Below are 26,543 nucleotides of genomic sequence, written 5' to 3'. Positions count from 1 at the left end.
GTTTCTGGGGACAAGCAGGGCAGCACAGGGTAGCGGGGAACATAACGGGCTCGGAAGGGACCAGCCTGATTTCGCAGCTTGGCCCCGCCCTGCGACTCTTTCATGAAAGAGGCTCTTCTTCATCTGCGGAATGGGTTTCATAACGACGGCGTGCGAGGTGACACGTGGGTGTGTTAGAGGCACGTATGAAGTTGCTGCCGGGTCATGAGTGATCACAGCTGTCTTTGTGGCCTCACGGCACCCCGATTTGTGCAGTTGTCAATAGGACTACCTTCCTTTGAGTTCTACACCGTGAGACAGGCTCCGTTCCGTAGATCGCATAACTCCCTCCCTTTCCTCATTTATTCGTTGAACAAATATAAACCGAGGGATGACTGTGTGCCGGGTCTGACATGAGTCAAGCTGCTTTGGAAATCTCCATGCCTTTTGGAAGACTGTGTCAAACTGCCTTTTGGTTTTGGGGTTTTTTATTCTGTTTTGTTTTGTTTTGTTTTTGTTTTGCTTTTATTTTTAAGTCCAGGATGTCCTTTATTTAAATAGGTATATTCATTTCAATATTAACCTATTTGTGGAGTGCTGCGCTTTGGAACGTAGGGTGATAACATGGACAGAATGACATACAGACTGCTAGGAATCTGCAATCTGATAGTTGATACAGTTGTATGGGAAGTAGTTCAAACAAGTAATTTAATAAACATGTTCATAATTTAGGTCTGCAGGATACAGTTTACTGTCTCTTGGGGGAGACCATATAAGATTTGAGGAATAATTAAAAAAAATGTATATAGCATGTCCTTCACTTGTGTAAGATTATAACTCTAGACATCAAAATATACCATTTTTATGTTCAATAGAGTGCCTAAAACAGTTATGTCTAGAAATAAATGTCCACTTTCACATGATAAAGCCTGGATAACTGGTACCTTCAAATAGTATATAAAATCTCATTTTAGTCAAAGATTATAATATTTTTCCCCACTGAGCTTTCAGCCAGAGCTACTGAAAACATGGACTGAGAATGCCAGTGAGCGGGAGCCCACAGGCTTTGAGGACAACTGCTGGAGCTTTGAGAATTTAGGAATGTAGCAGAGGGTCCAATGCTTGGACACCCAGGGGAGGTGGGACATTTGCCAAGCAGCAGATTGGAGTGCCTGTTGACCTAGCAGGATTATAGGGCAGCAGAGGAAGCCAGGAATGTGTGCAAGGCCTAAACTCATGGCTTGGGAACATCTTAGCCTGCTCTGGGATCAGAGGGTAATTAAAAGCCCATCCTGAGGAGAGGGACCAAGTCTTCTGAATATTCTAAATACTTTTTGCAATATCCCATGGTTATTTATTCAATAATAATTAAGTGCCTACTATGTGCAAAAACTATGCATTTTGCATGGCCTTAATTCTGCTTTTATTCTCCTCAAGAGAGCACACCAGCAGGATCTTGTTGTTAGGGAAAGAAAAGTGCTCTATTTGTCATTTCTGAACTGAAATGCTTCCATTAACCTTGAATTACAGGAGAAGTCTCCTATCCTTAGCCATTGTTTGCATCATCATCGTCATCATCATTCCGGGCTCCTGAAAGAGAGCCGAGAGTGCTTCTTTTAATGCCAACTGTGATTTGCATGTTCATAGAAGGTTTGAAGTTTCAGAAATTAAATGTCGGGGTGTAAAATTTTCTTGAAGGAAGAAAGTATGATTGCATCGAACTTTCAAAGTACAATCAAAGTCTAAAGGAAATATAATTATTATTGTCGGTTTATCACTTCAAACATGTTGTTGTAAATGTCATTATATCAGATGAGTTTGGTAACAGGTTTTCCATTTTGCACTTTATTTGACAAGGTGATTCATTGTTTAGTGCAGTTTAAGATGTCAGTCCTTCTGGAAGGAATCGAGCTGAGCTGATGTGCATAAGAACATTCTTCCATCAAAGTATATGATTAAAGAAGGGTTAGACTCCTGAAATATTGTTTCCAAACTTGCTTTGAATAAGCGTAGTTTCTTTGTCGAGATAGAATTTATCACAGTGTGTGCTACATCTGGGAAAGTGTGCACAGCCTATCCATGCTGCCTACGGCTCTTTGTCTAGCTCTAAGCCTGGGGAAGGTGATCCTACTTGGGATAAGTTTGTCTGCATTGTGGGAACCTATCTAGTGATTGAAATTGTCTACTTTTCTTTGTGTTTCAAGTAAAATATTTCACAATGAACCAGGATGTTAGAGCAAACACCTGGTTCAACATTATTGCATGTCGCATTTGAATCAGTATGCGTTAAACACCCATAGTAGACGTTTTACAACAGAGCATCTAGCTTTTGAGCACATAAAGGGAGTCAGGTCCTTTTCTTTTTTCTTTTTTCTTTTTTTTTTTGCCATTTTGATGACACCCAGAACATTTCCTTGTTTTCTTTGTTAACATTCTATATCAAATTTGAAATAAGAACACAGGATCTTCAGAGTAATGGAAACCATTTATATAGTCTCTCAATATATGTGTGTATACACACATACACACACACGTAGATACATATGCATGTGTGTGTGTTTGTATACCTACAAGCAACTGGGCTAATTAATACATTATCTATCATATTCAAAGCAGTTTTATAAATTGTTTGCATCCTTATTATATAATCAGGGGAACCTAAGGCTTTGAAAGGATAGGTGATTTGCCCAAAGACATACAAATAGTGAATAGTAAAGCTGGGATTTGAACAGAGGCCCTGGGGACTCTAATGCCCAGAGCTTTTCCTCTATTGTGTATATGTCCAAAACATATTAACCTTATCCCACTTTTAGCAGTTTTTTTCTGTGGTTTTAGTGCTTGCCTGGGCAATACCTATATTTATATATAGGATCTGTTGAAATTCCACTTGGCATTTGACTTAGAGTCTTGTTTTAGGACCAGTTGTGCATATCAAACAAAAACTGTAAGATAGAACATTTCTTCTTTTCTTTCACCAATTGAAATAGATGCTGATTTCAAGAAAAGTCAAAATATCCCAGGCCTCTTAGAGGGAAACAGAAGGGGACTCCCAAGTACCTTCCAAATCACAGTATTTAAAATGAACTAGATAGAGGGTATTATGTGATATAATTCCCTGTTTAAATTGAACAGCCATAAAAGATAGATAGATAGATAATAGATAAATTGAACAACATTCTTATGAGATACACTGACCAACATATGAGAGTGTAAAATAATTGTGATGTATTTCTACAGCTGCCATTCATAGCTGAATAAGATCCTCTCCAACGATGAAAGCAGAGGCAGACTTGACACTATGGAGATCCAAGATTGACAAATCTTCAAGGCTTTTCAGTTCACTTTGAGGATGGATAAATCCAGGATAATTTTCAGAGCTCTTAGCCCTCTCTTAACTCTGCTGCTTGGAATGGACCTGCTTGAGAACTCAGGTATCTCAAACTAGTAGAAATGTTGTGGTGGCTTCCAATTTATGTTACTGCACTGGAAGCTTTGAACTTGAGTTTTTTTTGTATATTTGACCACAGGTTTCTTGGTTTATGTTACCATGAATAAAACCATCTCTGAGTAAGAGGGTTTGTTTTCATTTCCATTTAAATTATTTTTAAGATTTTATTTATTTAAGTATATATATAGAGAGAGCAGGTACACATGAGCGGGGGGTGGGGGCAGGGACAGAGAGAGAGGGAGAAGCAGCCTCCCTGCTCAGCATGATGTGGGGTCCATTCCAGGACCCCAAGATCATGACCTGAGCTGAAGGCAGACACTTAACCAACTGAGCTACCCAGGTGCCCTCCTTCTAAATTTTTAAAGGGTGTATCTGTATGCATATGTCTGCCTACATATACCTATCAACATACACATACTTTATGGTTATTAAATCCAATAACAGAATTAAAATAGTCATCACACTTTCTATAAAGAACACATTGCTCAGCAAGCAGTAGAGGCTTGGAGAGCAGTGAAGGGCTTCATCTCTGATGCATAGGTTCAGATCCCAGCTCTATTTCCATATTATTTCTGGGACTTCGGGAAGTTATTTAACTTCTCCCTCAGTTTTTTCATCTTTAAATAGTGCATATTTCATAGGTTTATAGGAATTCATAGTTACAAAGCACCTAGAAGAGTATTTAGACACATGGCGAGTGCTATTTGCTTAATAAATGAGGTTTTTCCAAGAAGCAACAGGATTATATCTCACCTCACACCTATGAGAATGGTTGTCATCAAAAAAGAGCAGTAATAAATGCTGGCAAGGATGGGTAGAAAAGGGAATGCTTGCACACTATTGGTGGGAATGCGAAGTGGTATAGCCACTCTGGAAAACAGTATGAAGGTTCCTCAAAAAATGAAAAATAGAACCACCATATGATCCATAATGCTCCACTTCTGGATATTTTTCTAAAGAAAACAAAAGCACTGACTTAAAAAGATAGACATATATTAGACTACTATCCAGCCATAAAAGAAGGAAATCCTACCATTTGTGGCAACATGGATGGACCCTGACAACTTATACTAAGTGAAGTATATCAGACAAAGACAAATACTTAGGATCTCACTTCTTTGTGGAATCTAAGAAACAAAAACAAACTCATAGAGAACAAACTGGTGGTTGCTAGAAGCAGGAGTTGGGGGTGAGGGGTGGATGGAATGGGAGTCAAAAGTACAAACTTTCAGTTATAAAATAAGTAAACCATGGGGAGGTAATGTACAGCATGGTGCCTATAGTTAATAATACTCTATTATATATTTGAAAGTTGCTAAGAGGGCAAATTTTAAAAGTCTTCCTCACAAGAAAAAAAATTTGTAACTATGTATGGTGATGGATGTTAACTAGACTTATTGTGGTGGTCATTTGACAATATCTACAAATATTGAATCATTATGTTATATGTCATATATGCCACCATAAAAAATACATGACCATAATGGATTAGAAAAAATATGCTTAGGAGCATATTTTGAGAGGCATTAACTCTTTTGAAGTTATACTTGGTCCTTTGAAGGAGATAATAAAATTTTGAAGTAGAAGTCAACTTTAATGTGAATGGGCTTCTATGTAAGGGTGACTACAGAAAGAACCAGAATCATGTCGGTAGTGCAAATTGGTCTGACCATTATTATTCTGAACTACTGTTCTCAGAATTAGTAAGTCACAATGGTCAAAGAATTAATCTGCTTGAATCCAAGACCAATCCTAGACAAGTTATCTAATGCCTCTGAGCCTCAGTATCTTTATTTATAAAATGGAAACACTAACATCTACTTGTTAGGCTGTTGTGAGAATCAAATGAGATAACATTTTTCAAGACCTATTAAGTATTGGGGCATCTGGTTGGCTTGTTCAGTTGAGTATCTGACTCTTGGTTTTGGCTCCAGTCATGATCTCAGTCCACAGGTCATGATCTCAGGGTGGTGGAATCAAGCCCCAAGTTGGGCTCCATACTCAGTGGGGAGTCTGCCTGAAGATTCTTTCTCTCCATCTGCCCCTCCCTTCCCACCCACCCAGCTCACACAATCCATAAACAAATAAACAAACTAACAAATAATAAAAATCTTTTTTTTAAAGACCTATTAAGTATAGTGCTTTAGTCAATGGCACCTCTAATGCATAATTTGACTGAGTCCCTTGTTCATAGTTTTTCACCTCTTTGTTAAGAGTAAGTGTAAATGGCATCAGTTGGCTACACTTACAATGAAATAATACAGGAGAATGTCAGTGGACCACAGTAAGAGGTGAGTAGCCAATATGCATATATGCAGTGATGGCCAGATGTTTCTGGAATAATTTGCCACTTTTTTATCTCTGTATTTTTAAAAAATGTGGAGAAATCACAGTGGAGAAATCACAGTGAATTTAAAGAACCAAAAATTTTAAAAGGAGATAAAATAAAAGAGGAAATAGGAAGCCAGCCCTGAGAAGAGAGATAGAAAACATTGACTTTATTTACCCAAAGAGACGGACAGATGACTTACTCAAGGTTTTGAAGGATAGTTTTTATGAGAATGTTGACTTTATTTTATGAGAAGATAAAGAAGCTGACTGTAAGCAGCAAAGAATAAGGTGTCTGACACAGAGACTCTACGGGAACAATGCTCCTGTAGCAGAACAGTCTTCGAACAGACTTTAAGAATCTTCAAACATACGGTAAACAAGCACTGTCTTGGATATTTAGAATAATGTAATGCCTGGAAATACAAAACTGGACCTCATAACCTCTTTCTACTCTTAAGATTTGAGTTTATAAACTTAAGACCAGGGCTTCCCAAAGTTGGTTCTGACAGGCACCAGAATATGGTGCTTCTGTTGTGGTAAGGTTGGATCTTCTCAACCCCTCTGGTAGCCCAGAGGGCCAATCACCATGACCAGCTTCCTTCATTTACTCCAAAGTATGAGATTATCACTTCCTATGTAGGTCATAAGGTGAAATATGAAAGAAATCCTTGACTTGGTTATGTAATGTACTGAAATAGAGCTGGTATCTAAACACAAGTATATTATCAATTAACTAAAAACTTTTTGGTGGCTAAATGTAACTCCCCAATACACACATGGAAACCATGAGAGAAATAAAAAAATTTAAGGAATTCACAGTATTCATGATTCCAACTCTAGGTGTTCTTTAGATTTTAGAGGAACTTAGATTAGAGGAATCCAACTGGAACATTGCAATGGCTTGGCCAAAGTGACAAGGTCTGTAACTTCATGACAAGAGCTGATGGAGCCCATCCAATTTCAAAATCTGTACCTTGGAAATCCAGAGTGATAGGATTCCAAATTTTCTTGACTGAAAGCCAAAACAGCCTCTTGAGTTCAACAACAGAGATCACATTCATACGCCCTTTGACTTTTTGCTTCTTTCTTCTGAATCTCCAAACTGTATGGTTAGGAACTTTATTTTTGAACACAGCCAAAGTAGGAAATATTCACCCATTTATTGATTTACCCATTATTTATTCATTCTTTGTTTGAGCACAAATTTAGAATACTCTTCTATTTATAGAATGACTATTCAAAGCTTTGGATGATCCAATATAAAAGAAAGTTAATTGGTCCTGTAAGATATATGTTAAGGTAACTATAAGAGAATATATAAGAAGAGGCATGAGGATAGATTGAGAAATAGGTTTGGATAATTGAAAGGAAGAAATCGGCATGCAGAATATATTTCTGAAGATAAAATGCAGTCTTTCAATCAGTTAGAAGCATTTTAAGACTTTCCATGGAACTTATTGATTTATCATTGGACATGGAATCCATAAAGAGGCCTAAGTGTATGATCTCAACAGAGATTCAAGGCTTATAATTCTCTCTCAGAGCCATTACTGCTGAACAATATGGCACAAATTAACATGGATAGAAAAAGCCTTCTTTTTGACAGATGAAATGTCTATTTTAAATGGCATAAAACAGGGCTGGATCCCAAGTGCCCTCCTTTTAATTTTATAACTAAACAAATTGGTTGTCTTTCAATGACCTAGCCACAGCAAGACAAGTACCTCTCATGTGTTGATGACATGCCTTCCTGTCTGGTCACAGAAGTGGCATTGACAAGCAATTCAACCTCTCAGCCAACTTATGTCAGGAAAAGCCGCTAAATATTAATTCTCCTAAAACCAAATGATCCATTTTGGCAGGCACTCTTTGACATCTAAATGGATATTAACCTGATCTGATCAACTGATTGCCATTTGTAGTTCCTTAGGACCACAGCGTGTGATTTACCTGGTTAACCCTTGGTATACAGTTGGTCTTAAAATGAAACATTTCACAGGGGTCATGTTAAGGATCCTCTGCGGTCAAGACAGATCTCTGGTACTTCTTTATCCTCAAAACCTTCCAAGGCGGACCATTTCTTTTGTGCTTTATGGTATAGAATTCTGGCATTGCCATCAATTTGTGCAGACATTGAAATGCTTTGTGAGAATTGTCCTTGATCTGTTTGAAAGTACTCAGCTCACCGTTGTCCAGAGGTAAAATGCCTCTCCGTTAAGATGAAAATATCAGGCAAGTCCTTTTATCTTCACAAGGAAACAGCATCTTTGTCAAATGATGACCATTTACACTTTGTCATCAGATCTTTCTTAAATTAGAAGTGGGGACTACTGAACTGGATAACATTCCCAATTTTGAGCTGTCTATTATTCATCTTCAGTCAAAAGCCTGGCTGAGACTCTTGATACTTCGAAGAGATTATCGAAGGAATCCACCATTCAGTCATTTCTGAGATTCTCCAAAATGCTACTGTATTATGTCCTCAGTTTTCACCTAAGCTTATTGTAAGAAGTAGCTCTATGCAGCCTTCCTGGAAAAAAAAAAAAAAAGATTTAAATTATATTATCTATTTTGTTAGTCAATGATCCCCAAATAAAGAACCATTGGGTAAATTCCTTTCAAAGCTCAGGAGCAGTAGAAAGTCACATCTTTTTATTAGATAAAGAATACTCTCACTGGTCATGTTTTCTTTACCTTGATTGCTGAGTAGCTCGGAGTGAGTTTTTATGCTTCAGTTTCAGTACTTTCCTTTAGTCTGGATTTTCAAATAATCATTTCTTCATGGTTTTTATTTCTTGGCTCGAGCCTTTTATTATCTTAATGATTTTCCATGTAATTGTGAATTTTATTGTAAGCTGTCTCACATCACACATCACTTTCGGAAGTAATGTATAAATACGTATGAAAAATAGCTGTTCAACATGGAGGCAATGCTTGATTAGGGACTATTTGGAAGAAAGTCTTAGAAAGTGCCGTCAGTATAACACCAGCAAAAGAACAATCTGGGGTATTTGTTATGCAGATGCTTAGGCTCTACTCTAGGCCCACTCCAATCAGAATAAAGGTGGGGACTGGAAATCTTCATTTCCACAAGATTCTCAGGTGAATCTTCTACAGCCTAAAGACTGAGAATCCCATAAACCACCTTTAAGAGGGTACATCTGATATTTTATAAGCACGGTCTTCAGCTCCAGTAGAGCACCAATTTAGATGTTCACAAAGGGCTTGATTAAATCAAATGTGTGAGAGAAAGTGATACGTGCTCTGAATGACTCAAAAATGAATTTAAAAAATTATTGCTATGAACCATGAGTCATGGGGGTCTTGGCATCAAGGTGGCAGTAGGAATGGAAAGTGCCTAAATGGGATTTCAAAATTTGGGGAAGAAGGAACACCAAGACTTTTCTAGTCACATTTGGGGAATTCAAGACAAAGGGAGAGTAAGAGAAATAGAGAGAGCTAGGGGGAGAGAAAGAGAGAGAGAGAGAAATCAGAGCTATTCTGGAGTTTGAATCTTGAACAAGTGAGAAAATGTTAATGATAGAGAAGCATATAAAACTGAAAAATTTCAAGTTTGGCTTTATTTTATTTTAAAGATTTTATTTATTTATTTGACAGAGAGAGAGCACAAACAGGTAGAGCAGCAGGGAGAGAGAGGGAGAAGCAGGCTCTCTGCCAAGCAGAGAGCCCAATGGGGCTCAATCCCAGGACCCTGGGATCATGACCTGAGCTGAAGGAAGGCACTTAACCAACTGAGCCACCCAGGGGCCTCAACAAGTTTAGTTTTAAACTATGAGCTCTGAAGTGAACTACCAGGTGGAAACACCATTGGGTAAAAGGAACCTAGACCTAGAATTCCTGAGAAAAGCCAAGCTTAGAGATGAGATGTTGGAAAATTACACCTAGAGATGAGGTGAAATTATGGAAATAGGAAATAACTCTGGTGCAAACTACAGAGTAAAAAGAGAGGAAGCCAAAGAAGAAGATCTGGAGAAAGTCCTGTAGCAGCAAAGGCAGGAAGGAGACACAGGTCAAAAAGGAAGAAGGAGAAGAATTCTAGGCTTCAGGAATCAAAAGAAAAATGGCTTTCAAGGAAGGTTTCAAGTACCAGATGCTTTTTTGCTGTCCAGTAGGATTATAATATCCTCAGGAACTGTGGTTGAGCAGTCTCAGAGGAGTGGAGGAGGTAGAAATAAGATGGCAGAGGGAGAATGAATGGGAAGGATACACTAGCATAAAACTTCCAAGAATCCAGATGGTGTAGGCTGGAGAGATATGATGGTAACATGATGGGAACGAAGGGTTGAGAACCGAGCTGCTGCTAGGCTCTATAGTGCCTTTCTGAACATGATGAAAACTTGACCCTGAGTGGACATATTCCCATGTGGGTGCTGGCATGACTTGGCCAGCAAAATATTGGATGGATTTTATCCTGACTGGCCCCTCCATCTGGGCGTCTTGCTGTAGTGCACAGAGGCAACACTCCTGAGAGAAAGTGTTTGATGACAGCAGATATTCAAGCATGTTTCTAGGCCTAAGAAAAGTTTCTAGTTGCTAGGGTTAGGGGTGGCACAGAGTGTAATTTAGAAACAGGAAGATAGGGATAACTTCTAAAGGAAAATCAAGAGAAGCATGAAATCATGGACTCAAAGCACAGCTACTCTTAGACAATAAACAGAGAAGATACGACCATTTACACCAACACCTTACTTAAAGAAATCGCTCATCATTAATCTGTACACATAATATAGGCATGAATGTACTCCAAACCTCCTTTGGTGGATATAATAGGGCTTCAAAAAAGTTGTGACCAGTGAATGCCATATAGTTACAAAAAAGATTGAGGCAGCTCTCTGTGAAACATACAGAAGGACTTCCAGGGGACAATTAAAAAAAAATGAAAGACAAAAGACACAGTGTTATCTTTTGTGTTAGAAAAGAAAATAAGAGCATATACATAGATCTGCTTATTATTACAGAAAGAAACAAAGGACAAATAAAGCCGAAGACAATGAACTGTAGGCTGGCAAGGCTGAGGGGAAATGGGCTTGATGGGCTGGGGCAGGGGGGAATAGTGTTTTGAATATAACCTTTTGGGTAGTTTTGACTGTAGAAAGCATGTTAATAGTCTGTACATCCAAAAAAAAAAAAATGAAATTCAGTCAATAAGAATGGAAGAAAAACAGTAACTTAAAACTGAAAAGAAATGAAAACAAATGAACTTAACTTTATTTTGAATGAATGTCATAACTGAAAGGGAGAAGTAAATAAGGGGAAAAAGAAGGAAGGAAAGAGGGAGGGAGGAAAAGATGAGAAAAATAACATATGACATTTGGAACAAAATATTTAACCAAACTTCCTCTGTATTGAGCAAAGTGAGGTGTGTAGGAAGGGAAATGTGGGGTTGGGGGAATTGCAAATGAATCCTGAACTCTTTTCAAGAGGTTGTTTATTATAATGCTTCTGAAGCAATTTCTGAAACTATTTTAAATGTATTCCATTATTCCATAAGTGAGTAAATGTATCAATGTTGCTGGTATCCAGGGTTGTCACAGCGGAAGAAGGGAAATACAAATACAGAATCAGAGACATCAAGAATCTTATAGGATAGATTGAAATTGGAAGAACTGGTGAGAACTCCTGATTTCTAAAATAAGTAAATGTATATGTATATGTGTGTTTGTGTGTGTCTATATGCATGTGTGGGAATATGCCTTTGTGCATATATAAATGTATGTATATATACATATACGGGCATACACGTTCATGTATTTCCTAGCTTTGTTGGATGACAGCACCAAGAAGCAAAGACAGCCCCATAGCCATAAGCACTCCTAGAGCTCAGATCTCGGTCTCTAATCAATCCCTACTAAAAAGAGCTAAGGTCCTGCAGAGAAATGGCTGATTAAAGTATTGGGGCAGATAGGTACAAGATTAGACTGGAACACATTATTATACCAGAAAGAAAAAAATAGCTTAAAAACTGTCATAAGAATTCCAAGAGCTAGATTGAAGAGGCTCAGACTAGCCAAATCTGGGACAATTTCTGCACCAAAATAATTTAAGTGCAGTAATGAATTATAAATAATGGGGAAATAATTCATGAATTTTTATCTATAATAAATAGATCAATAAATAAATACCAAAACTGACTGATAAATGGTAGCATTGGAAAGTCATCATTTTGCAACCATCTTAGCAAGGATCAAATTAGACAAGAATTATCAATGGATGCTAAATAATGGAAAATTTTGAGGCAGAGCAGCATATTAGCTGGCTTTAAAGTGATTCTCCACAAAATGATCAAAATCATCACCACTAATGGGGGACAGAGGCACTGTGTGTCTCCCGATATAATATGCCAAGGAGGACAGAACACCAACAATGCTATTGAGAATGCATGGGTTCGATCTAATCATGAAGAAAGATAAGATAAACACAAAATGAGGAATAATGTATTTTTAAAAGTGGTTGGGAGAAATCTATTTTTCATAATTATCAATGTCATAAAAAAAGGCTGGGAAATGTTTCCAGATTAAAGGAAGCTAAAGAGATATGACAACTAAATTTAATACCTACTGTGTATAGTGAAGAGGGAAAAAATGCTGTAGGAGATATTATTAAGGAAACTGACAAAATTGGAATGTGAGAGGTAGATTAGATAAATCTATGATATCAATATAAACTTTTGAAGTTGATAATTATACTATGGTTATTTAAGAGAATATACCTATATCCATATTAAAAAATACACAATGAAATATTTAGGGATAAAAGGCCATGATCCATGTAACTTATTTTCAAAGAAAATAAAAACACTAATTTGAAAAGCTAGATGCTCTATTATGTTTTCTACAGCATTATTTACAATAGCCAAATTATGGAAGCAACCCAGTCTCCATCGACAAATGAATAGATAAGGAAGATATAGTATATACATACAATGGAATATTATTTGGCCATAAAAAAGAATGAGATCTTGCCATTTATGACAACATGGATGGACCCAGAGGGTATTATGCTCAGTGAAATAAGACAGGGAGAGAAAGACAAATACTGTATTATTTCACTTAATATGTAGAATTTAAACAAAAACAAACAAAAATCCCCAGACGCTTAAATACAGAGAACAAACAGGTGGTGGCCAGAGGGGAGGTGAATGGGGGTATGGGTGAAATAGATACAGGGGATTAAGAAGTATGAACTTCCAGTTATAAATAAGTCACAAAGATGAAAAGTACAGTATAGGGAAGATAGTGAATAATATTGCAACAATGTTGTATGGTGACAGATGGTGATGACACTTATCATGGTGAGCATCGAGTAATGCACAGAATTGTAGAATCAATATGTTATGCTTCTGAAACTAATATAACATTTGATGTTAATTATACTTCAGAAATAAAAAAAATTAAACAGATGGGGTAAGATATTAACAATAGGTAAACCTGGCAAAAGTGTACTATTTTTATTTTTGCAATAGTTTGTGAACCTGAAGGTTAGTTTATTATAAAAAGTAAAAAACAGTTGAATTTGTTATTTTAAATGTTTATAGTTTAAGGTGTTGCCAGGGTGAAATCCAACAAATATGACCCAGGAACACTGCTATCTTAGGAAATAACTCCTGAAGAAAATGAGAAATGTTGAAGTAAATATTTTTGGAAACTGAGACAAAAGTATTTACTTTTAAAGCAAGAGGATCTTTAGGCAAAAAGGCCCATGTGAAGAAAAATCACTTGAAGAATGCTAGGAATCAACAAATCCCACATTTTCATGTCATTAAATTAAAATTTAAGTTTTATTTTCTAGAATTTTCTCTCTCCACCACTTCTTTCAGATATGAACAAAATACATGGAAGGGAAATTGCATCTTTTAAAGTATTTACCAAGCAAAATGCAATGATAAAAATGTATGTTCCTACCAGAACATTAATCTCATCCTTCATGGTTAACTATTGCGCTTTTCTTTCATCAGGCTCTGACCTTTAAGGTGTTCCTGTTGTGTGCGTTTTTAATGCTTAACTTTTCTGGAAAATGTGCAGAGGTCATAATGAGGCATAATTATATACAATATATAATTTTCTTTGGCCTTTTTCAAGTGCTAATTTAGCTATCATTTCTTCCTATAGAATTTTTTTTAAGAAATTATTTCTAAGTGAAAGTCTTTTCTTCAGTTTTGGCATGAATTATATGTTCAATGAGTAATACAGACAGGAAATTTCGCAACGTGTGTGTGAATGTTAAGTGAACTCTGTAAAAATACTTCTTATTTATCTAGATTGAAAACGAGATTCTGAAACAGCTTTTTTTCCCTTCCAGACTTGGCCTTTATAAAGGAAGCCACAAGTAACTAGCCTAGCTCTCTTCATCCTCAGTTTCCTTATTGTAAAATGGGTGTCACTAATTAGTCCAGTGCCTGGTATACAGTAAACACTTATGTGATGAGTTATTTTATTATTATTTAGATTAAAAAAATATATCCAGAGTGTTTACTGACCTAGCCAGACTTCCTAACTTATTCATTTACTATACCAAATAGTAATTAGTAATCACTATGGTGATGCCAAATCATCAAAGATTAAATTTTGTTTGAAAATGTTCGAGTTGTAAGTCACAGGTGACTTAAATAAGCAGAGCCTTAAGTTAACAAGAATATTCTGGTTTATAATCATTCCAAATCAATCAGAATCTGTTTCCTTTTCCTTTTAAAAAGTAATATACCTAATGAATATTATTTCATTCCTATTGAAAATGCTTCTTAGTCTTTAAATGGTTCGTAATTTTACAACTTTCCAAAAAATGTTTCTACATACAGTCTGCAAGCAAATACATTACTGATGAGACAGTGATCCTGAACTTAGGAAGTTCTTAAAGTATTTAGGAGAGAGCCAAAAATGGGTGTACATTGTAAAGAGAACGGTTTTCTGAAAAAGTCAAGGAGCTTTCATTTTACAAAACCTTGCCATAAGCACCATTAGTCACTTGAGATCAGCAGGGATAAGAGAACCTACATGAAGACTGATTTGATTTTCATACCACTTTAATGACAAAAATCAAGTTTCGAAACTTGGATTTCTATATAAAAAGACACGTTAAAATAAATGAAACATATCTGCGAGAAAGCAAAAACACACACAGAGGGAATTACTTGTTTTGACTTGCTAACAGTGTAAGTAACTTGATCAACTAATAGAACAAGACTAATTCTATACACCATAGAGTATTTTTTTTATAAACCAGTGGTTAGGGAATATTGGGATTTAGAGAGGATCTTTTGCGTTTTTATGTTCCTAATACCTTCTGTCATTTTAGTCCTTGAATAAATTTTGCTGAATAATGTTTGTTTTATGTCTGTAATGGCCTATTTGTTTACAGGGAGGTAGGATGTGTTTTTAATGACAGGGTAAGTGTAAGGACAAAGAAATATTTTAATAATTTTAGTGTTTCTTATAAAATCATGTATTAATTTTTATTAAATTGACAAAATCTATTATTGTATGCCTTGATGGTGTGGAAAAAACACCAGATTACACATGGGTAATCCTTTTCCAAATTTCCACATAAAATGAATGTAGAAGGGAGAAAGAGTACTGGCACAGTCTATAAAGTGGACAAACATGACGGCTTCCATGGTAGAGATATGAAAGGTTTTGTGTACGTCTGGAAGACGTTGATGTTCCATATCTGATGCCTCTGTAGTTAACCAGGGGTGAGCTTACTTGGGCTAACTCCTCAGAATCTCTAATGTAAATGTGAGGCCAAATTTTGTTGCATTTTACATTTCCTTCCCTTAAATTCACTTTTGTAAAGAATGGACTCACCAGAAAGCTTGGGTTCTTCATCGCTGTGGCATGTCCAGGGCTGTACATCCATGCACAGGGCTTTCACTTCTCTTTTCTTTCGAAGTCCTTTCTCAGGTTTTGGGGAACTTTTCAACCAAGAGAGCATAAGCCTCAGTATCAGTGATTCTTAAACATGATGTCATAAGGGATTTGTAATGAATAATAAGGCACGAATATTTTAAAATAATTTTTAGAAATTAAATTTAATTTAATTTTTTAATTAAATTAAATTTTAATTTCTAAATTAATTTAGAAATTAAAAAAATTTCTAGGTGACTTAGTCCATTAACCATCTGCCTTCAACTCAGGTCATGATTCCAGGGTCCTGGATTCAAGCCCCGCATCGGGTTCCCTGCTAATCGGCCTGCTTCTCCCTCTCCCCCTTTAAAAAGTCTTTTAAAAGGATACTCTTTTAAGTACAAATTAGGTTTGCTTCGAAGTTATGTATAAAGTAATGTCACTCCATTCAGCTGCATCATGATCCCCTTTATGAGTGGGACAGAAGTGGGGGTCTTTCCTCACTGGAAATTGTTTATGAATCCTTGGTAAAAGCCTGGAAGGGTCTCACACAGGCGAACAACTTCCAAGTTGTGTGTGTTGCAACAGAAAAGAGAAGGAGAAAAGTTGCTTTATGTAGGCCCTGTTTTACTTCAAGACGCAAGTACAAATAATCTTTGCATATTTTCTGCTTTGGTGAGGGCCCATCAATCAACGAACAGAACCATCTCAAGGCATTTGCCAAGAAACTGTAATAATGTGAGCCTGATGTGCACACATCAGTGTGTTATTTTACTCTGAAAAATGCAACAAAATGGCAAGTTTCCTATTTAGGGGCCATTGATATATGAAAGGTATGTGGTTGCTTTTTAAGGAAGAGGAAGTGACTAAAAAGACCTTCTGTGAGTGTCCCCTCCATAGGCATGTGGCAGTGGGAGGTTGTAGTGCTCTCCACGGTGAGTTAAGGAGAAGAAGTACTAAGAATGGTTACTTTTTGAACATCTTCTATTCAACAAGAATGCCCACCTGTGGCCACAGCCGTGTCTGTGGTGAATACTTATGTCCTTGGCAAATTCAGATTGTTAATTATGACCAGCATGTGGGAAATGAAAGTGTATCTTACACAATCAATGATCATGGTTTTTACCTTTGTTTGGGATGAAAAATAAATTTGAAAAAAAAGAAAACAAAACAAAAACAAACAAAAAAAAACCGGACTCTTTGAAATGGCCAGGATTTAAAAATGCTTTAGAAAAACATTTAGAGAAAAGATTCTAGTTTATTAGTGAATTGAAGTGAGTTTAGGTTATGTCAATTTTCCTGATGGTTCTGATTGAACTAATGACTTAGTCTGTAATTGACTAACCCTCTAAATCAATCAAAGGCAGGTTGTTAATAAGTGAACTAAACTTAAGTCCTTAAACCAACTGTGGATGTGGAACAATCTTTAAGAGTATGAAACAAGGGGCACCTGGGTGGCTCAGTGGGTTAAGCCTCTGCCTTCGGCTCAGGTCATGATCTCAGGGTTCTGGGATCGAGCCCCGCATTGGGCTCTCTGCTCAGCAGGGAACCTGCTTCCTCCTCTCTCTCTCTCTCTCTCTGCCTATTTGTGATCTGTCAAATAAATAAATAAAATCTTTAAAAAAAAAAAAAAAAGAGTATGAAACAAGGCATACTTTATTTTACTAAAGGTAATATGAAACTAAATCGAGAACTCAACAAAGTCTAGAAAGCAAAAATAATGATGGTGGGTGCTAATACATTACATTGATTTTGCAAATGGGATTCCATCTACCTTTAAGAAAATGGTGTCAGAATTTAGAACACTGTAGACCAGAAATGGGAAAACTTTTTCTGTAATGGAGCAAAAATGTTTTTGTAAACATTTTAGGCTTTGTATGTTACATGGTCTCTGCCTCAAGTACTTAACTCTGCAGTTACAGTGCAAAAGCAGCCATAGACAATATGTAAACAAATGTGTGTGGCTATGTTCCAATAAAACTTTATTCATGGACACCAAAATTTGAATTTCAAATAATTTTTACATGTCATGAAATACTCTTCTTTTTTTTTTTCCAACCATTTAAAAATGCAAAAACCATTCTTAGCTCATAGGCCAAACAATAAAAGACAGTGTGCCAGATTTAGCCCAAACTGTAGTTTGTTGACCCCTGCCTTCAACTACTAAAGCATGAACTGTTAAGAGTAGCTTGTGAATTTCAAGACACATCAAGAATGTCAGTGACTCATTCCTTCTTCATTAAAGAGTAGCTATTGAACACAACATTACTTATGCCCTATACTTGACAAAAATGTTTACCCTGAGTTGAATAATGAAAAAAAAAAAAAAAAAAACCAACTGGACACATCCAGATTGTGGGTCATTTTGTAAAACTGGCCTGGACTTTTCAGAAATGTCAGTTATGCAGGATCAAGGAAAGAAAGACGAAGAGCATAGGGAAATGGTTCAGAATGAAAAAGACATGAAAACTAAAAGCAATGCAGGATTTTTGTTTGGATCTGGGATTATTATAGGCTGAAGCATTTAGATGAAATGTTAGGATTTGAAATTTAGTTTCAAATGGTTCAGCACAGAAGTATATATATGTGTGTGTGTGTGTGTGTGTGTGTGTGTGTGTGTGTGTGTAGACAGAGAGATGAAACTAATGGAGTAAAATATTAACAATTAACAAATCTGAGTGATGAGTAGGCAAATATTGTACTATTCATTCAGCTTTTATAGGTCTGAAATTATTCAAAATAAAAACAAAAAATGTATAAAAAAAGACTATTGTAAATTTAGTTGGTTCAAGTTAAAAAATTTGAAGTATAAGAATTATACAATGCTTGAAAAATCAGGTATTTATCAAAATTCTAAAATAATACTAAACTCATTTGGAGATTAAAATAATTTGACTCATAACAAATAGCAGGATTATTTCAGTGTGTTTTGATAGTTGCATCTAGATTGTTCCTAGGAATTCTAGCAAGGGTAAAACCTAAGCTGGATGAAAGAAACATAACAAATTCACCAAATTCAGATTCTCAAAAACCCTGTATTTAGATTGTTCTGCTGTCGTGTAAGATGCAGATTTATTCAGTGACCAGAAATCTGAAACCTTTTTTCTGTAATTAAAATTTCCAGATTCAAACATTTCAACTTCTAGTATTCAAATCCAGATAGCTCTGCATACTATGTCTGCTCATTACGTTTTTGAAAATGTAGAGAAACTAGATAGAAACAAAATAAATGGGTCATCACTTAATTTGTTGAGATCACTCTATTCAAGGACATGAAAGGCACTTTCACAAGAAAAACTGTAAACCCTTTGTAGGCAGAGGGCATTCTAGTTGCCTTTGTATCTCTAATGCCAAAACACAATGCTTCACACAAGTAGCCACTCAATGAATGTTTGCTGAATGACCGAATAAATGAATAAATAAATGGAGGGGAGGACCCTACCTTATATGGAAATGGGTTAAGTTTGGATTTGATGTAAGGAAAAGATTCAAGATGACTCCGGCACTAGACTGGGCCACTAAAGGACATGAGGGATTGATTATTTATTTATTTTATTTATTTATTTAAATTTACAATAATAGAATAAACATATCTTGAATATATTTTTAGAGAAAACCACTTAAATGTTCAGATATTTTCTACATGTATGATGATAAAGACAGTTCCTCAATTTCAAGGAGTCTGTCGGCTAACATTCATTCACTCAGGTTGAAATGGATCTGAAAGTCGTGACGAGTGAAAGGCAGTTGAGGGAATGAGGAACAGAAATCACAAGGGCTGGGAGAAGACGAGTAACTGGCCTCAGTCATCTTCAAGGATGCCATGAGAAAGAAGGGCCAGAAATAGCCTGGGCAGGTCATCAGGACAGAACCAGAACTGGGAGCAAAATTAAAGGCAGAGGGAAGGCAGCACTATGTAGATTTTAGCAACCGAAGAAAGAACCTTCAACCAAAGACACACACCCAACCAGCTTGCCTTAACAAATAATGAATCGCTCAGTGGAAGGTGTAGGCAGAACTGGTGTGACCATTTTCAAGGATGGCTGGGGAAGTAGTGCCCACACACAGCAAGAGACTAAAGCTATCCCATCCCTTCCAACCAGAAAAAGTACTGTTCGATAGAAGTCATTTTACAAATTCAGTGTTAATATTAAGAAGGTAATTAATAAGCAAATATTTGTAATACCGCAAGGACTTCAGTGAGCATATATCAAGTAAATGGAACATCACGGTCAGCTTGTTCCAGTAGATGTAGACCTTGGCATTACCCAAAGAAAATTTAAGTCGTCTCAATATGTAAAAAATACCGTACCTTAACAGAGATCCCAAATCCTCTGAGGTGTTTCACAGACTCTCCATCTTGGGCCACTATCCCTATGTCCTGTTATTTCAAGCCTAGCTAATTTTCTACAGCTGCCTCCTAATGAGCCATTTATCTCTAATCTCTTCCACCTGTAATCGTCTTGCCCACCACTACTAGATGTCTGCCTAGAACTTCTTTTGAACTATTACTACCTGTTCAGAAGCCTAGAATGATTAATCAATTTAGAAATATGTATGGAAAAAGATTAGAAGAGACATAACAATAGTTACTAAAATGGTAAAATTGTAGACTAGTATTTTTTTTTTAATGTTCTTGGTGTTGTACTAATGTTCTAATGATAAATACAGTCAGGTGCAAAAGAAAGACTTTCCTTACTACCTACTGTATTACATACAAAAGCTCCAACTTAACTTTTTTACAGACTGCTCATTCAGTCTCCCACTAACCCTGCAATAAAACTTCACTCATTTTCTGTTGTCTAACTTTCTGGTCCCTTCTAGCCCTTCTCTTCGGCCTCATCCCTCTTTGCTACTTCTGTCTCTGTGCCTCATTTACCACTCTGCTGTCATCCTTGCCTGCAGAACAATTACTGCTTCTCGTTTGTGTGTTCCCTGCATCTGGGCTGTAGGTAAGCCTCCTGAGGGCAGGGCCTTTGCTGATCTACGCATCCCCACTCTAGAATAGTCCTTGCAGATAAAAGGTGTTAATTAGCTATCAGTTGAATAAATGATTGCATTACCTATTTTCCTAGTTATTTATGTTTTAGTGCAGGTGTCTCAAAATGAAAAGGTACATGTCACCCATACTGTCTAATTCAATACTTCAGTAAATTTTTATTGGCTACCTACTATGTATTAGGCACTTTAGTAGGTGTTAGGATATAAATTAAAAACTGCATTTAAGAAGAGCAATAAAGACCAGATGGAATATTTCTCAGCTAATTTCTTTTAACACAAAATAAGTACACCTGAAATCTATAGTCTAAGTCAAAATAGTCATATTTTCTAGACTGTCTTTCCAACAAACGCATTCAAAAGAATTACATAAAATAAATATGAGACTGACTAGGTAGCCTGAAATCCAATCTCAAACCCTTAATGATAAGTAGAGATAAAAAAATCTAGGATAGGTTCTTACTGGTTTAGGGGAACTGGCATTTAATCATTTGTGTTCTAAGATCTTTATAGTGATCAGAAAGATTTTGAAAATTGTGAATGCTTCATGTGTAGTTTAAGTAATTTTAAGCCTCTTATGCAATATGGGTATTTTGGAAGCTACTATGTGTTGTAGTTTTTCCAGAATCAGATGTAATAATTTGGTAAAGAACACAGGTAGAAGAGATCACTGGTTTTCCTTTTCCCCCAATAAACTATGTTTATTATGCCAATTTTAATTACCATGCAATCTAATGGTTTAAGGCTTATATTTTCCACATCACTAGACATCATAAACATGAAAGCATTTTATACTGTCATTATACATCAATGTTTGTACTTGGTTATACATATATACAGAAATTATTCACACATCTTAACCTTGCTATTTCCTCCTTTCAAACCAACATAATTTTACCGTGAAAGCAGCTTTTTAATAAATGGTATAAGAAATACAGCAAGGCACACTTTTTTAAAAAACTTTTTTCTCATTACCACCTCAAGAAGCATAAAAAACGAAAAAGTTGTACATAATTTAATAGTAGAATGTCACCAGTTTATAATAGACAACACCATATAGTTGTTTCTTGAAGTGCTGCATAGATAATCATTTTTAAAATAAAATAAATAAAATGGCGCTTTTAAAAGTTGCTTAATTTTGAAAGAAGGACAAGTATTTCTTCTGTACGCTGCAATCAAATCAAATGTTGGCCTTTTAGGTAAACCTCTTTCGATAAACATAGGCATCATACCATAAAAGAAAAAAATCCAGATTGAAACATGAAATTGGTCAAGTACGGGCAGGGGTGGGGGTGTCATTCCAGACAGGTGAATTTAATGGACCATCGATTTGGTGGACTGCAGAACTTTAAAGAGTAGATGGGGAGGGAGGAGGCAAACGGAAAAATCTCGCTGGAGAGGCAGGGCTGGCAGAGGTAGCTTGGGACAGGAATCCATGGGAAAACAAGCAGCTTCGCCAAACTTCAAGGACAATCACCTAAAGAAAACCAGTGCACAATCCAGATCACAAGGCTCATGTGGACAAATTGCATTCGGAGGGAAGATTCATCTTGGGAGAGGTCAGTGTGACAAATGGCAGTGACGTGATGAAACCACAGACTAGCCCGGGGTGGGACGAGGAGGCCGCCGCTGAGTCAGGCTTATCTACAAGAAACAAAAAAAGTGATAAGAAAAGGTATCAGAAATGACTGTTTCATTGGCAAAACTGAGCCCTCTGAGGAAGACTGCCGTTTTGGAACTACCTGCTAATGTTCTGAAACCAAAGGATACACAAAACATAGTGATTTTAATAGCCCAACGGTTCACATTATTGACAAAAATGTTTCAGAATCAATTGAAAAATGCATTGATTTTTTTTTTAAGACATGGTTTTAAAGAAAACAAGAAAAATCATCAAGTTTGACCTTTTCTCTGGATATCATCTACTCTTTTGCTTGTGAACTCAGTTTTGAACACTCAAGATAGATTCAAATCACTATGAAAATGTGAGGCCGCTGGTTCCAAGCGACACAGCCAAGTATCCACAGTGATTCACAGCCTGGGAACTCGGACCCTCAGGTGGTTGAACCTTTTCCTCAGGGACTGTATGTATGTCAGTGGAACTGAACAATTCCACCATTATATGGTGGTGAAATATTCACAGCTTTGTCACAACCCCAAATGTTTCAGCCCCTTCCTGGTAAAAGGATCTAACCTGGGTTTCTACTCGAATATGAATGCATTTCATTTAAGGTACAGATGACCTGTGAAAGTAAAAATGACGCAATTACTTCTGGACATCTTGATGGCTCAGACAAATTCATTCAAAACTCAGTCAGTTCTGTCTACTTCTAAGAGGCTGAAAGCAACAAGTTGGTTGTGAGGAACAGCTAAATTCCAGGGATAGGAAGTAGAGGATGCAATTACTTGAGGTCCTCTGACCAGCTGTCAAATAAAGCAGGGTTTGCTTGTCTGGGTTTAAACCGAGTTCTGGTGCCCAATGTCAGGTTGCTTTATTGTCTTTCTAGAACTAAATATTCTCCTTCTCCATCTTTCTCCTTCTCTATAATCATGTAACCTGATTATGAGCCAGAAACACTTCAGCAAATGTGGTTTGGCTGAAGTCTCAGGAAGCTGGGGAGAGAAGGCAGGTTCTCAAGAAGAGGGAGAGATAGACAGGAACAGATGGGCCAAAGTTTGGTACAGTCAAATACGGCAGTAACTCAAGAAAGTGCATGGTGCATTGTTCAAATGCTGAGGCCAGGACTCACTTGAAATATGGACACCGAGTGAGGAATCCTGAGGTGAGGCAAAGCTGGTCTTACTAAATGCCAGTATTTAAATTCTCTCTGGCTAATCAGGTCTTTCAACTTGGCCCACTTGGAAAGGCGCCGAAAGGGGCCGGCCAAACAGACTGAAGCACAGATCTGGGGTGTGTGTGTGTGTGTGTGTGCGTGTGCATGTGTGTGTGTGTGTTTGTGCGTGTGTGATGGGTGATGACCAATAAAATGTTATTTAGCATGGCAGCTAGTTATTCAGAAGTGCTGGATAATTAAAAAGCATTTCACATCTACCAGAACCTTGACTTATAAAAATGATTTTAAAGGTAAATTTGGTAAAGATCCACTTGCATCATTTAGCAAAAAATTAATACACTATCACCAAGAATAATTCCTTAAGCCTCCTGGGCCAGCTTTGGATCATATTAAACACTTAGTGTCAATCCAACTAACGGAATAAGAATTTACATCGTATACATGAGAAATGTTTGCTCTTAAAGTTTTCTCAGTTTGTAATGACTGAGTAGGAGCAATTTTACTGGGTATGTGTATACTGAAGAATTCAAAAATACAAGTAATTGCTGAAAATCGAAAATCGATGAGCTACCCACAATCACATCTGCAGACCAATAAGACAGGAAAAGCAATGGAGTAAAAAGTTCTGAAGGAAATTTATGCATCCTAAATACAGCCCCTCCAACACACACACACACACACACACACACACACACACACACACACCATACACAGCAAAACAAAACTGAAAACCAGAGTAAATCAAAAAGAAAAAAAAAAGTACACACTGGCTAAATGTGATGAGTGAAATTTTTATACCACAGGATTTATCCAACCTGAAGTTTACGGTTAAATCATTCACCAAAGATCAGAGGCTTATGATGAGGATTATGAAGAAATAACTGTCAGAATACAGCAAAAAGATTAGTGCAAAGTACATCTCTTAGGCAGGTCCTAGGAGGCACTCCAGACATACATTATGTGCTTCCTCCAAATGAGGCAGAAATTTCTGGATCTATCCAGTTACCTTTTCTTTGATGTGATTTGCTGTAACTGACCTCTCTATTTTGGTAGAAACATGGCACAGAAATGAAAATAGTGAAAAGCACATCAGTGTGCCTAGAAATCAGTGTAGATGCATCCTGTGTGAGACCATGTTGAAAACTTCAACAGCGTCAGTGGGTTTTTAATTAGAACAGTAAATGAATAACCTCAAAAAATTTTTTGAAAAAAATTCTTGGTACAGATGTAGACTGTAGCTGCTGTTCTAAGTTGTAGCTCTTTCCAGATGACATAACTTCATCATCTGAGAACTTATTTCGGGGTGGGGGGGAAGGGCCCAGCAAATTGAATGTGCTGATAGAGCACTCCAACTGATGGTTTTGAAATCGCTTTAAAAAGTAGAGTTTTTTTTTTCCCTCCTTTGAATCTTGTAGGAAGAACAATGACAAGAGTTAAGCTCTTATAGACACGAAGTCTCATACCTACCAAATAACTTTATTAAGGATTCCTGATATTTAACACCAAAGGCATGTCAGCCTTTTGCGATTAAATAACTTGTCCTGGTTGGTAGTATTTTAACAAAATGTAAATATCTATGTCCAGGTACCCAGTGCTAATGACGGGGGAATAATGTAGGCATCCAGATATTTGGGGTATGTGACATGGAAAAAAACTGAATAGGACCAGTGGATATGACTATGGAAATGGCCTCTGGCTGATCACAAGTCACTTGGGGCCATGTCAGTTCTGCAGAAGGAAAATCTGGCTGCGTCTCCCATTGTCTGAGATAGAGCCAGGAACCACATCTTGGGGACTCCACAAAATATCGCTGACTGGCAGGTAGGCCAGCTGATAGCTTTGCATTGTCGTGCCTGTGAAATGTGAGAGCTGCGCCCACCCAACAGCACAGCACGTTCACTTGCCCAAGTCCAAAGATGGAGCTGCTTATTATTCCCATTTCCACTCTCCAGCTACGTCATAGACCGAAAACTCCCAAAGTATCTAAAAGGGATGGTACGATCCAGGGGCTTCTCCAAGGCCAGTGCTGCTGGAACTCTGGCTCTCCACATGACCGGTGACTTCAGGGTCCCAGTCACACAACATCTTGCTCTGAGGGATGTTGCTTTCAAGCCTCTATCCCCTTGCAGAAAACAAAAATCAGCCGGGCTCCACCAGCCCTTCTGCGGGGCTTGGCCGGGCCAGCGGTAACAATCGGTACTAATAGAACTTGTTTAGAAGCAGCTTCTAGAATTGCAGTGACTCTCCCTTAATGGTCAGCTTTACTGCATACTGATGGAGAATGTGATTATGGGGTGGACATGTTTCACAGAAAATACATTTCTCTCTCTCCTACTTTTGTCCTCACTTCTGGCCAATTGTAAATGGAGTCTGAAACACAGAAAATTAGTTGAGCTATATTAGTAGGTAGGATGTCTTTCTTCAATTTTGCATACCGAGTTTATTTTTAGGGTATATATATGGTATATATTCCCCCCCTCCCCATTTCTAGCAGCTCTACACAGAATCACACATTTTAATGAGCTTAGGGCACAGGTGTTGCAGGAAAAAAAATAATGATGTTTGCCATTCATCTTTCAAATTAAATAATGTGTTTTTAAATAGTAACTTTTTTCATAATACATTATGGGAACAACATTTATCTGTCACATTTTAAAAAGATGTATTTGTAATAAATGTAAATTACTTTTAGAAAATCAGTAATTAGGCTCATCAAAAAATAAACAATCTGCCACAAAAAAGATAATCTTTAGCATAGTTAAGTATAATAACTGTTATTTGAATAAGTTAACAAATTAGGGTAGATTGCTTCTGTAATTCATTTCCTATAGCACGAGTTTAGGTTACAGCATTAAGCTTCTGGAGTGGGGGGTGGAGACGGCATTCGGCACATCACACTTTGGTGAAATACAACTCTCACATTCAAAAGCTCAAATTTTCTTCTTTAGACTTGACTGAGAAAGTGTATTCATCACTGGGGCTCAGAAATGGAAAATAACTGAATTTTCGTGTCACTTTTCGAGCTATACCATCATCTCAGAATTATCAATCAATAGCTGTCTTATTAAATATGAAGAGTGGAATGACTTTCTTAAAAATTTTGATGGAAATCAGCCTGTCACCTTCAGGCAA

The 26,543-nt window shown here is 36.9% G+C and overlaps 1 protein-coding gene across 3 annotated transcripts in view; it reads right to left on the bottom strand.

Moving 5' to 3' along the window:
- Positions 1–21,290: 21,290 nt before the first annotated feature.
- The window catches only part of LOC116861941 (A-kinase anchor protein 6-like), a 417,382-nt gene continuing 412,129 nt past the window's right edge, over positions 21,291–26,543 (bottom strand). For 2 of the 3 annotated variants that reach the window (XM_032848876.1, XM_032848878.1), the window contains exon 14: positions 21,291–22,260. The gene's annotated coding sequence lies outside the window, so the exon portion shown is untranslated. Of the gene's footprint in view, positions 22,261–24,752; positions 25,782–26,543 lie in introns of those variants that run through there. The other variant, XM_032848877.1, reaches the window with a different exon arrangement.

This window comes from Lontra canadensis, unplaced genomic scaffold, assembly GCF_010015895.1.
Source record: "Lontra canadensis isolate GAN:19392208 unplaced genomic scaffold, GSC_riverotter_1.0 scaffold212, whole genome shotgun sequence".
Lineage (NCBI taxonomy): Eukaryota > Metazoa > Chordata > Mammalia > Carnivora > Mustelidae > Lontra > Lontra canadensis.
Note: the sequence above shows the minus strand (reverse complement) of the source record. Positions and strands in the feature narration are given on the sequence as shown.